We start from the raw sequence: 12,869 nt of genomic DNA, 5'->3' as shown, positions 1-12,869 counted from the left end.
CTTGAAGTGCTAATCTGCGCCTGTTGTCTTTTCCTGGAATAGCCTTCCCTCTATGGCTGCTCGACTTGAGAAATTGTCCTTCAGTTCATGCCTGTGTGTTCCCACACTCCCGCTCACACTTCCCTTTACCCTCCCCACACCCGTTGCATTTATCTGTTTGCTCAGCCCCCCTCCCCATGAGCTAGACCATGAACTTCAGGAGCACAGATTTTTTTATCCTTGTTTCCCAGCTCCTACTGCACAGAAGTGTCACTCAGCACATTTGTTCCCATTGTCACTTGTTTTCCAGTTAGTAAAACTCCCGTGAACACTGAGCTTTAGGATGATGCTCTGATTTCTCAGGAACATTCTGCCTTGCTCCTTAAACCTGTTCTTGGGAAATAAAGAGTCATTATAAGACCCCAAATTTACCCAGTCCATTCAATATATGTTCAGGGATATCTCCTCCCCCAACCCCTTCGTTTCATCCTCACAACAACTGGAGGGCTAAATTGGACAGATATGATTATCGTGCTTTTCTTGAAGAGAAAAGGAATGTTCAGAGAGGTTAGGTGGCTTTCTGAGATCACACAGCAAGCCAGTGAAATCCCAGGTGTGGAACTGGGCTTCCCATGCCCAATATTCTCCCCACATGGCCATCGGGGATGGGCCCACAGTACCCACTACACCCCCAAAAGGGCCAATTTCAAGGCAATCATAGGGTAATTGCCACCCACCACATCCTACATCTCAAGATAGATGGCGAGGTGGAGCCCATCACAGTCCTTCATTTGCAAATGAACTGCTCGAGAAGCTGCATTGATGAGCTTTCCTTTTCATAACGATAAATATTTGCAATAACCACTATTTTGCTGTGAATCGATTTCTGTCAGGAAATTAGAGTTATTCTGAGTTGCTGACAGTATTGGTTTTGTGCTGGGTTGCCTTTCTGGCAACAGCATTTAAATGTTAGTTATTGATTAGCAGATGGATTGCTCCTGGATGTTGTGACCAAAATGAATTTTGGAAATGAAGCAATTTAAAGTTTGTCTCAAAACCCAATTGCCTCAGAATATTAATAAAGTCAAATTTTAAAAAAAAGAAATTGTGGATTATGAATGACAGTCCCGGGTTAATGATTTGGCCAGTTATGATTTTCTCCGTTATTCTCATGGCATTTTCTTCCTTCTCTATTCAGAGAAGAATCACTGAGCACCTATCATTACTGAAAACTGGCCTGGCCACAGGCATACAGAAATGACGAAGAGCCAGTCCCTTTCTATGGGACCAGATCTGCAAATGGAGAGAAGAGTCCACCCCTGGCTTTGCTGAGTGATTTGCACATTTTCAGTCAGCAAAAATCTTTATTCTTTCCATTTGCGTACTATCCCAAAATGCCTTCAATTAATGAAGGCGCATTAGTGGAATTAAATATAAATTGCTCAAAATTGTATTATTAATGGCATCCTGCTTCAACGACAGTTCCTAGAGGAGATGAGCTTCCCAGCTGGCCCTCTGGTGTCCATCAGCCTCTCAAGGCTAGCACGGGAGTGAATTTGTGCCAGAAATGTATCACCATGAAATGGCATTTGGTTATATAATAATAAATTAATATAATTGAATATATTTGTGTCAATAATTTTATAGTTATGTCTAATAGGTATATGACAGATGAGCATTTACAGGAAAACAGAAAAATTTATAAATATAATTTTATACGACGTTTTCTTGAAAGCAGGTTCTGATAAAGTATACATACGAGTGACCTCAAAATAATGGGCCTTGAGGCACACAGAAGTTGATAAGATCAGAGGTTGGGATAATCACAGTCTGAGTGAAGTGTTAAAATCGGAATAGGCACGTTATAGAGAAAAGTCTATTTAAAACTGTATAAAAGAAGAGGTTGTAATAGTAGAATGATTTGAGCAATTTGAGAACATAATTATGACCTTAGGAAGCAACATCCTCTCTAGTTCTTCCTTTTCAGTGGCCATGGTGTGCCATCTCATCACCAGCACGCACATATTGTACCCTCAGCACATACACGTTGATCTCAACAGCATTTTTCGTTAGCGGTACCCAGGGCTCCTTCAAAGGACCTGAGTCCACGTCTGGAAGCAGGGGAAAGTCAGAATGGCCTGAGACAACTTGCTCTTGCCAGAAAACCAGGCTGCTGTCAAAAGTGCTGGGCTATTGCTGAAAGGACAAAGGAGTTGACTGAAAAGGAAATGGGGTCCCTCTGGTCAGGTTGTGACAACTTGGATATAACAAAGAATAGCTGGGTCTACAGTGGTCGATTTACCAGAACAAGTTGAATCTGTGAAAAGCCATGAGTCCTTAATGATCAAAAAGGATAAGTTAGGGACTTCCCTGGTGGCTCAGTGGTTAAGAATCCACCTGCCAGTGCAGGGGACACGGGTTCGAGCCCTGGTCCGGGAAGATCCCACATGATGCGGAGCAACTAAGCCCGTGTGCCACAACTACTGAGCCCACGCGCCACAACTACTAAAGCCCATGCACCTAGAGCCCATGCGCTGCAACAAGAGAAGCCACCGCAATGAGAAGCCTGTGCATCGCAACAAAGAGTAGTCCCCGCTCACCACAACGAGAGAAAGCCCGCATGCAGCAACGAAGACCCAACATAGCCAAAAATAAATTAATTAATTTAAAAAAAAGTAGGCTGGTCTCTGCAAAATTCAAATATCAGAGGGGGCTGACATCCAGACTTGCTGACCTGTTCTTCCATCCTTACACACCACTGACACTTATGTCAAAAGAAAGCAGAGAGCAGTCTGGCCTGGGAGTCATTTGCTGCAAATGAATAAATCCTGAGAAGGTTGAGGGTGAAACCTGCATTCCCCCGATGCCTCAGGCTGCCGTCCTCCAGTGACCAGGCTCAGGCAAGCATCAACTCCTCCCTCCCCCAGTCACCCTCCAGCCTCTGGTGAAGTTCATCAGTGCCGATACCTCCCATGATCTCGCCTTCTTACAGTGCATTTGGCACACTCACAGCCTCCCATGGACGATACGGGGTCCCCCCGGCACACAATCCACTTTCCCCTCCTGCTTCCTGCTGGAGCTGTGTGTATGACAGGAGAAACCCAGATCAGTCTTACCATCATGAGCTCCTTCTGCCACAACTGGAACGTCCTTGGCTCTCAGAAACTGTGTCAGAAGGAAGAGAAATGGGATGAATAAATGTCTCCATTTGCTACTGTCAGCAGATAAACATTAACAGGAACATTTAGGGGAGGGTGGCCCCTGTTTAGAGATGTACATGGGCATCTCTGCAAGGGTTCCCAAGTTAAGGTTTAACACAGAATGTTGGAGTTAAAATGACTTTAAAGATCTTTGAATCAAACCCCCTTATTTTACAGATGGGTAAACTGAGGTCCAGAAAGGCTAAGCCTGTTGTTCACCAGGCAACCAGGATGGCGAGGGCATGCAGACCATGTTTTCCAAGTGACTTTAAAGAAGCTGGAAATGTTTTAGTGTTCTTTCCCTGGGAGAAGACAGCATTTAGTGGGGACACACGTGTTGATCTTTAAATATCCAAAAGGTGATTCTATGAAGAAGAGCTTCTTAAGAAAACAAAGTGTCCAAAGATGAAACAGTTGCCCCCTAGATGCAGTGAGTGCTCTAACCCTGGAGGTGCCCAACCACAAACTGAGAAATAACTCATAGAAAGAGGAGAAGCATCAAAATGGGAGCAGGGGAAATGGCTAAAATGATAAAGGCAGGAAATACCAGTGCAGAGAGCGTACGGAGCAAGTGGAACTCTCGGACACTGCTCATGGGAGAGGTAACGGCACAACCACTTTGGAAAACTGATGGACGGTTTCTGATGAGGTTAAAGTTACGTCTGCCCTATGATCTAACAAATTCACTCCCAGGAACAGACCCAACAGAAGTGCACACGCATGTTTCACCAAAAGACATTTAAGAGATGCTCTTAGCACATTACTCTTAATAGCCCCAACTCAGAAACTACACAACTGCTCATTAACAGTGAAATGAATAAATAAATGTTAGTATATTCACACAATGGAATACTATATAGAAGTCCCAGAGCTTTTTCTGTAAAGGGCCAGAGAGTATCTCCAGCTTTGTGGACGTTATGGTCTTCTCAGCTTTTGTCTCTGTAGTGCAGTGCAGAATGCAGCCATAGACATGTACACAACTTAATTGGCATGGCTATATTTAAAAAAACAAAAACAAAAAACCCCACAACTTTGTTTATGAAAACAGATGGAAGGTTGAATTTGGCCTGCCAGCCGTAGAATGCCAACCCCACAACAGTGAAATAAAAATGGACAATCTATAGCCACACCCAACAATATGGATGAATCTCACAAACACAGTGCTGAGCAAAAGAAACCAGACCCAAGAGCACGTACTGCATGATTCCGTTTATACAAGGTACAAACACAGGCAGAGCTACAATCGAGGGTGTTGGAGGCCAGGACGGTAGTCATGCTCTTGCAGGGTGAGCGACTAGAAGGGGGAGTGAGGAGGTCCTGGGGATGCTATTTCCCATCTGGGCCCTGAGTACATAGTGTGTTCAGTCTTTGAAAATTCATCAAGGTGCAGAGTTATGATATGTGTATTTTCCTTCTTTCTTTCTTTTCTCTTTTTCTTTTTTTTGTGACGCCGCACAGCTTGTGGGATCTCAGTTCCCTGACCAGGGATTGAACCTGGGCCACGGCAGTGAAAGCGCCAAATCCCAACCACTAGACCACCAGAGAACTCCCTGATACGTGTACTTTCTGAGTGTATATAAAAAGATGTTCCGTTAAAAAAAGGTTTTCCACTAATCAGAAAAGATACATGTTAAAAAAAAAAAAGAAAAGATACATGCACCCTAATGTTCATAGCAGCATTGTTTACAATTGCCAAGATATGGAAGCAACCTAAGTGTCCATCAACAGATGAATGGGTACTTCCCTGGTGGCACAGTGGATAAGAATCCACCTGCCAATGCAGGGGACATGGGTTCAATCCCTGGTCTGGGAAGATCCCACATGCCGCGGAGCAACTAAGACCGCGCGCCACAACTACTGAAGCCCAAGTGCCTAGAGCCCGTGCTCTGCAACAAGAGAAGCCACTGCAATGAGAAGCCTGTGCACCACAACGAAGAGTAGCCCTGCTTGCCACAACTAGAGAAAGCCTGCGCACAGCAACAAAGACCCAACACAGCCAAAAATAAATTAAAAAATAAAAAATAAAAATAAATAAATAAATGGATGCATGTAGTTAAAAAAAGAAAAACAGATGAATGAATAAAGAAGATGTGGTGTATATATACAATGGAATATTACTCAGCCATTAAAAAGAATGAAATAATGCCATTTGCAGCAACATGGGTAGAGCTAGAGATTGTCATACTGAGTGAAGTAAGTCAGACAGAGAAAGACAAATATCACTTATATGCAGAATCTAAAAAAAAAATTGATACAAATGAACATATTTACAAAACAGAAAGAGACTCATAGACTTAAAGAACGAACTTATGGTTATGGGGGTGGCGGGAAGGGTGGGGGGGAGGGATAGATTGGGAGTTTGGGATGGACATGTGCACACTGCTGTATTTAAAATGGATAACCAACCAGGACCTACTGTATAGCACAGGGAACTCTGTTCAGTATTATGTAACAACCTAAATGGGAAAAGAATTTGAAAAAGAATAGATACATGTATATGTATAACTGAATCACTTTGCTGCACACCTGAAATTAACACAACATTGTTAACCAACTATACTCCAATAGAAAATAAAAAGTTAAAAAAAGATGTGATATATATATATGTGTATATATATATATATATATATATATATATATATACACACATATATATATATATATACACATAAACACAATGGAATACTGCTCAGCCATAAAAAAGAACGAAATTTTGCCATTTGCAGCAACGTAGATGGACTTGGGTATTATGCTAAGTGAAATAAGTCAGAGAAAGACAAATACTGTATGATATCACTTACATGTGGAATCTAAAAAATACAACAAACTAGTGAATATAACAAAAAAGAAGCTGACTCACAGATATAGAGAACTAGTGGTTACCAGTGGGGAGAGGGAAGGGGGGAGGGGCAATATAGGGGTAGAAGAGTAAGAGGTACAAACTATTGATGTTAGGCATAAAATAAGCTACAAGGATATATTGTACAACATGGGGGATATAGCCAATATTTTACAATAACTATAAATGGAGTATAACCTTTAAAAATTGTGAATCACTATATTGTACACCTATAACATATAATATTGTACAGCAACTATACTTCAGTTTTAAAAAAGGGTTTTCAATTTTTAAAAAGTTAAAAAATAAATAGGAGCAGGGCAGCTGTTGGCTTGTGGTCTCCGATTTGTGACTAATTCCTAGACACAAAGTTGGATGATAACAAAGCTGGAACTAAAACCCAGGTCTCTAGCTCCCAGTAAGGAGCAGACAAGGAACTGATGCTCAGTGAACATTTCTATGTGTAAGCCACATGTAGCATTCAATCTTCTTAATAGCTCTCAGAGAAGGCATTATTGTGTTCATTTTTGCAGATGAGAAAACTGGGGCCCAGAGGGGGTCTGGATTTAGCTAGTTAGCGGCAGCAGAAATGTCATCTGAGCCCAGGACTGTCTGATTCCAGCCCCATGTTCTTAAGCTGCTCCACAAGTTTTAAATGCAAACATGGTGCTTCTTATATGAGTGTTGCATGAGCACAAAAATAAGCTGTCAACCTCATGTTAAGAAATATTATCCAGTTATCACTGGCTTTGGCTGCCGGCAGCCAGGGCTGCTAAATCTTATTAGGCGATGGCTCTGCTGACTGCTTCTGGGCAAACCCTGGCCACAGGCACAGCCGGGAGGGAGAACATAGGGCCTCCATGGGCATTTTCACTGTGCTTTCTCTCTCTGAATCAAGTGGGGTGGGTGGGAGTGGGGGAGAAAGAGGATGGAGTGAGAACCAGATGGGATTCTGGGTGAGGCAGGCACACTGAAGGTAGAGGGGCTCATCCCAAGCTGAGCGAGCTTGAACCAGAAACCAGAAATCGGAAACCAGAAATCAGAAACAAAACTGGAAACTGGAAGCCATGCTTCCTTCAGGAACCATCTCTCCCTCACACTTGCCTCCACTTCTGAGATGACCCTCTCCCTCTCCCCCATCCCCCGCCTCCAATACCGGTTGTAAAAAGCGAGAGAAAGGTACCTCCTTATCCAACCAAGAGAGGTGTAGGATGAAGGTCTACCTTTCAGTATTTTGTGACTATTTCAATCTATTTTCCGTAGTTAAAAATCGGGAGTTACGTGGAGGAAACTTAAATGCATATTTCCAAAATGAAAGAGGCCCGTCTGAACAGGCTACATACTGTACAATTCCAAAGATATGAACATCCTGGAAAAGAACAGAGACAGTGAAAAGATCAGTGGTGGCCAGGGGTTGCTGGGAGGGCAAATGAAGAGGGATGAATAGGTGGAGCACAGAAAAGTTTTAGGGCAACAAAATGACTGTGGTTGACACCGTGTTGGTAGATACATGTCATTATACATTTGTCTAAATCCATAGAATGTACAACACAAAGAATGAATGTAAACTATGGCCTTTAGTTAGTAATGATGTATCAATATTGGTTCATCAATTGTAACCAATGTACCACACTAATGCAAGATGCTAATAATAGGAGAGACTGGAATGGGGCTGGGGGAGGGAGTATATGGGAACTCCCTGTACTTTCCACGCATTTTTTCTGTAACCTAAAACTTCTCTAAAAAATAGTCTATTAATTTATTTTTAAAGTCAGGTGAGTTCATGGGAAAATCTGGATTTCTGGCTTCAATGGAAAACTCTGGTCTGTGAACACAGAGCCTGCTGCATTCCTCGGTCTGCCAGAGTCTAGCAACAATCAATCCCATGGAAGAAGCACAGCTTTTCCTCTGGGGCTCCCTCCATTAGGACATCCCAATTTTGTCAAAGCCAAAACAAGCCAGTGTCACTCTTTTATGTTGTCCATCTGGACTTTGGGGTCACTGGAGTTTGGGATGCCAAGACTAAGACCAGTAATTTAATGCAATAGGTTTCAAACTGGGTTCCTCAGAGACCTTCCTGCCTCCAGGGGTATTGGGTTCGGGGAGGAGAGGGGGAAGTGTGTGGGCTCTGGCCCCCTCACTGCTGCTTCTCCTTTATCTGCTGGACCTGTTGGACTTACTGTATAGGATGTACTCCAAAAAAGTGGTCTGTGGCTAAATAGACGTGCAAACACTGGGCTAACCCAATGCCTAGGGTTTTGAGAATCCAAAGGGCAGTGTCCGGCTGAAGGTGATTGCTCAGAGGGGAGGCGGTGTTACGTCTCTTGATTGTCCCTCTTAAGTTCCCTCTATCAGACCCCTCAATTTCCCTTTATGGCTCGTCACTAACAGTTCATCACGGTGTCACCCATTTCTGATGTGACTGCCTTTGAGGGCTGATTCCTGCTGATGGAACATCCCTTCCCGTCTGTGCAGGACTGCCTCGTTTGCTGCACCAGCTTCGTCCTCCTGCCACACTGCTCCTCCCAGACCCTCTCAATTCAGGGTTAAGGCCCAGAGATTTTATTAAAAGAAAACAAAAGCATGTAGGCCTGAAAAACATTAGGTCTGTGAGATGCACTAGGAAAATGAGACCTCTGCACGAAAACAAACTTTCAAAGTGCTCGCTCTTGGGAAGTCCCTGGCGGTCCAGTGGTTAGGACTCAGTACTTTTACTGCAGGGGGCCCGGGTTCGATTCCCTGGTCAGGGAACTAAGATCCCACAAGCCACGGTGCAGCCAAACAAAACAAAACAAAACCAAGTGCTCGCTCTTGTTACAGAGTGTGGGGAAGGCAGATGGAGTCCCGGAGCACCTTCCTGCTCCGGGAGGCCCTTCGGGGACTCTGCTGCAAGCTGCTCTTGGGGTCCAGGCTCCAGGCTCAGAGCCTCTGGCCTGCCAGGTGCACCGTCTGTGTCCCCTTTGAGCTGCTCACGTATCACACTGCTCCCTCCGCTTCAGGCTGCTCTTATATACCCTTGTGACTAGTCTTTACTTTTAGGAAAGTTTTCATGAACTTGGTGCCTCTCCGGTGTGTCTGTCTCCTACACGTGTCCTGTATCATACTGCTCACTTTCTTTTCATAGGTTGACCATATATATATCACTCAGTCATAGCATCCCCAAAACTTTTTTTTTTTTTTGGCCTCACTGCCGGGTTTGCAGGATCTTATCTCCCCGACCAGGGCTCGAACCTGGGCCCCAGCAGTGGAAGCTCAGAGTCCTAACCACTGGACCGCCAGGGAAGTCCCACCAGAAATGTTTATAAAGTAACCGTTACGCGCCAGACGCTGTGTAGGAAGCTGGTCTTTGTCCTCAGGAAGCTCATCCTCTTGATAGAGAAGATAATCTGTGAAAAAATAACTGCTCTAGGAGTCCCACACTTACCATGTAGCAAGCACAGGAAGACAGGGGTGGGTGTGGGGCGAGCAGAGCGCAGGAGGGAGCAGCTAAACCCACCCCCAGAACTAGGGCAACAGCTCAGAGGTGAAACCTGAGCCAGTCTCCAAGAGCAAGTGGGTGCTTGACCGGAGGGGCGGGGCATCGCCCACAGAGGGCACGCCTGGGCAAAGGTGTAAAGAACATCACCGTGTGTTTCAGGAAAGGCTGGTGCCTCTGGGGGCCAGCACGCAGCGACTACCTGGGCAGAGAGACGTTTTGCATCTGAGGAAGAGCTGAGCTGGGGCAGCTGCTTAGTCCGAGGGCATCAGGGATGGTGGGAGGGAAGCCGAAACTTAATCCTCTTATCAGATCAGCACAGCCCGGTCCTGCCTCTGCTCTGTCCTTCTCACCATGTCAGCGGCTTGCCACAGGGGCGGGTGACCCACACCTGCCGCTTGTCCTGTGCTGGAGCGAGCTGGTAGAAGTGAAGTCACATGGGTACGAGTGTGTGCTTGTCACCTGTTCCTCCTCTATGATTTATTAGGGTCAGCTGTCCAATTTGTGCTTCTTCATGTATCAACTGCATCGTCATCTTCCAATGTCGGAACTGGAAAGCAGGAGTTTTTATCTGGGTCCGTGGCTTTGGGGGAATGTATCAACATCCTGAAATTATGTACAGAATTGTGTTAGCATGGGCATTTTTCCCAGGGAAAGGCTCCCAAGCTTTTATCAGAGCCTTAAACGGTTCTGAGACCCTTTTCATTGGAGGAAAAGGCAAACAAAACCTCCCAAGAGCCGTGGATGCTTTTTCCCAAGAACATAAGTACAGGAGGAGCAGCACTGAGATCAGCACTGAAGTTGGACAGTGGGCGTAGCTGATCCTAAGTCCAACCAAATAAATACGTACTTCAAAAAACACTTTGCTTACTAAAATTCAAAATAAAACGTGATCTTTGACAATGCTGGACTATCTAGTGTAACCATTTGAATAGCAGTTCTAATTGGCTTTTTTGCATGTATTTGTGTGTGTTTTCATATTTTATTACCTTTTTACTTATTAAGGGACTTCCTCTCATACCTAATCTGCAAATGAAACACTGAGGGAGCGGAGCAACCTGAGGGCGTGGGGTTTTGTTTGTTCATTTGCTATAAAATAAGATCAATAAATCCCTCATGAGGGCTGTAATAGAGATTAAGTGCATACGACTATGACATGTCATGCCATTACTGTTAAAGTAAAGCTGACTTCATGATCCCAAGAGGGTGAAACATGATTTTCACTGGTTCCAGGGTTGCACAAAATAGGAGTCAGAATTTTTAAAAAGTAAAAATCACGACAACAACAAAAATGTCAAATGATATTGAATGCCACCTGTAAGTCCATCCCTGATTTATGCACTTTATAACCATCTCAGGAGGCAAGGCATAGGATCCAAGGAGGTGGGCAGACACAGATAAGGCCCAGCCTCCAGTTTTAGTCGGAAACCGGGGTCTCAGGCAGCTGAGAAGCAGACTGGGAAGCAGGGACCAGGGCTCTGCTGACCCCAGATGTTAGAACTGACATTCATTAACAGGGTCATGAGGGTGAGAGTGAAGACCATGGCCACAGAACCCCAGTTATTAGAATGGGAACATGGTAGGTAGGGAGAGAAGAACGGATGCGGGTTGAGAATTTAAAATGATCACACCCCGGCCACCTACTGCAGGTGGCCTTGCTTGTATGTTCTTTCCAGCACTGGGTCCATTTTCATGAATTATACACTGACGCTCATGACCACTATCCATGTGCAAAGGCAGACACATTCACACATCAGAAGGTTTGGGGACCACAAACGAACATTTCAGGGCAGGACATGGGGGCCCTGCCGGCTGTATGAGAGCTCAGTTTCAACAGTCGACACCTTTGTTCTACAAACTTTGCTGCAAGTGGACTCAAGTGATTATTTGAGAGTGATGGCTTTCCCACTGCTCCCTAGAGCTGGATTGGCCTGGGCTGGCCTCCCGGTACCCTGAAACCCTCCAACACCAGCAGTTCTGCCCACATTGACCTCTATACTGAGGCTCCCTGTAAGATATCACTTGGAAAAAAAAAAAAAAAAGGTTTTGCTGTTAGAACAGCTTTTTTTTAAATTTAAAAACATAGTTCTATTGATCTTTCCATAATGTTATTCTGTGAAGATCAGTGGAATGGGGCACTGAAAGCAATGACACTCATAGTAAGCTGGTCAAAAGCAGCGGCTTGTTAAGCCCAGTAGGGACAACTCTTCAGACTTAAGCCAGGGCTCTGTGTGTTCAGTCTTTGGGGATAAACAAAGTTAAACAGATACAAAATGCTGGGGCACGGGAGGTGTCAAAGACTGTGTCTACAGAGTAGCGAGTCCTTAAGGAATAGCTCCCTTTCTGACACGTGGTTTTCAGTGATCAACATTTAGGTTCTTTTTGCACGTGCAAGTTGGGACTGCCCAGCTGCGGCAGGGGTGGAGGTGGGGTAAATCTGAGCAGGATAGTGAGGGGCTGAGGCTGATTAATTCATTTTAGTTTCCAGGCAGAATGGGTCTGGGGTCGGACAGCCAATATATGTACCGAGGGTGATGGGTGGTGGATACAGGAGGAGTCTGACACTGCTGCACCCAGAGCCCCCATCCCTCAACTCCTAGGCTAGTAATTGCCTACTTACTTTGTATTTATTTATTTTATTATTATTATTATTTTTTTTTTTTTGGTCACACCACGCGGCATGTGGAATCTTAGTTCCCCAACCAGGGATCGAACCCGCACCCGCTGCACTGGAAGTGCAGAGTCTTAACCACTGGACCGCCAGGGAAGTCCCCAGCCTGCTTACTTTGTATCCCACCAATTATCCAAGCAAAGAATGCAGTTCCCTCAAGATAAAAGAGCAAAACAAAACAAAACACACACACAACCATTTTTGTGCAAGGAAATTGCTCTGCATTGTGTTGCTGTTCAGGTCTCTTGGTAGAACTGTTATGGTAAACACCTGGCGCCCCCTTCATTGATTCCCATGACAGACCAAGGCCGAGCCTCACCTTGTCATGATCTTCATTCCTCCAGTCTAGTGTTGCTTGCACCTCAGTTTCCTATCAACACAGAGAACTAAATAATTTCATGAGCATCAACAAAGAAAACAAACAGGTAGGACTCAAATTTCCCTAAATGACTCCGCCCAGGCTTCTTCCCCAAGGTCCCCAAGCTGTTGAAATCAGGCAGCTCTAAATCCAAATGCTGAGATGTCATCCTCAAAAGCTGTTTGGCCTTAGGCAAGCCCAAACCTTCTGAGTTTCTGTCTCCTTATCTATAAAATGAGATTAATAATGGTTATCTTGGGAGGCGCTGGTGAGGATTAGCTTTTAATTTGATCATTAATCCATTCATGCAATCCAAATATTTGAACACCAACTCTGAGCTGGAGATG

At 44.6% G+C, this 12,869-nt stretch overlaps 1 protein-coding gene across 8 annotated transcripts in view; it reads right to left on the bottom strand.

Moving 5' to 3' along the window:
* ZFAT (zinc finger and AT-hook domain containing) overlaps window positions 1-12,869 on the bottom strand; it is a 271,720-nt gene that overhangs the window by 176,678 nt on the left and 82,173 nt on the right. For 7 of the 8 annotated variants that reach the window (XM_059902251.1, XM_059902247.1, XM_059902248.1 and 4 more), the window contains 3 exons: window positions 12,484-12,534; window positions 9,696-10,099; window positions 3,096-3,144 (listed from right to left, as the gene is read on the bottom strand). The gene's annotated coding sequence lies outside the window, so the exon portion shown is untranslated. The remainder of the gene's footprint in view (window positions 1-3,095; window positions 3,145-9,695; window positions 10,100-12,483; window positions 12,535-12,869) is intronic. The other variant, XM_059902249.1, reaches the window with a different exon arrangement.

Source organism: Balaenoptera ricei, chromosome 17 (assembly GCF_028023285.1).
Source record: "Balaenoptera ricei isolate mBalRic1 chromosome 17, mBalRic1.hap2, whole genome shotgun sequence".
Lineage (NCBI taxonomy): Eukaryota > Metazoa > Chordata > Mammalia > Artiodactyla > Balaenopteridae > Balaenoptera > Balaenoptera ricei.
Note: the sequence above shows the minus strand (reverse complement) of the source record. Positions and strands in the feature narration are given on the sequence as shown.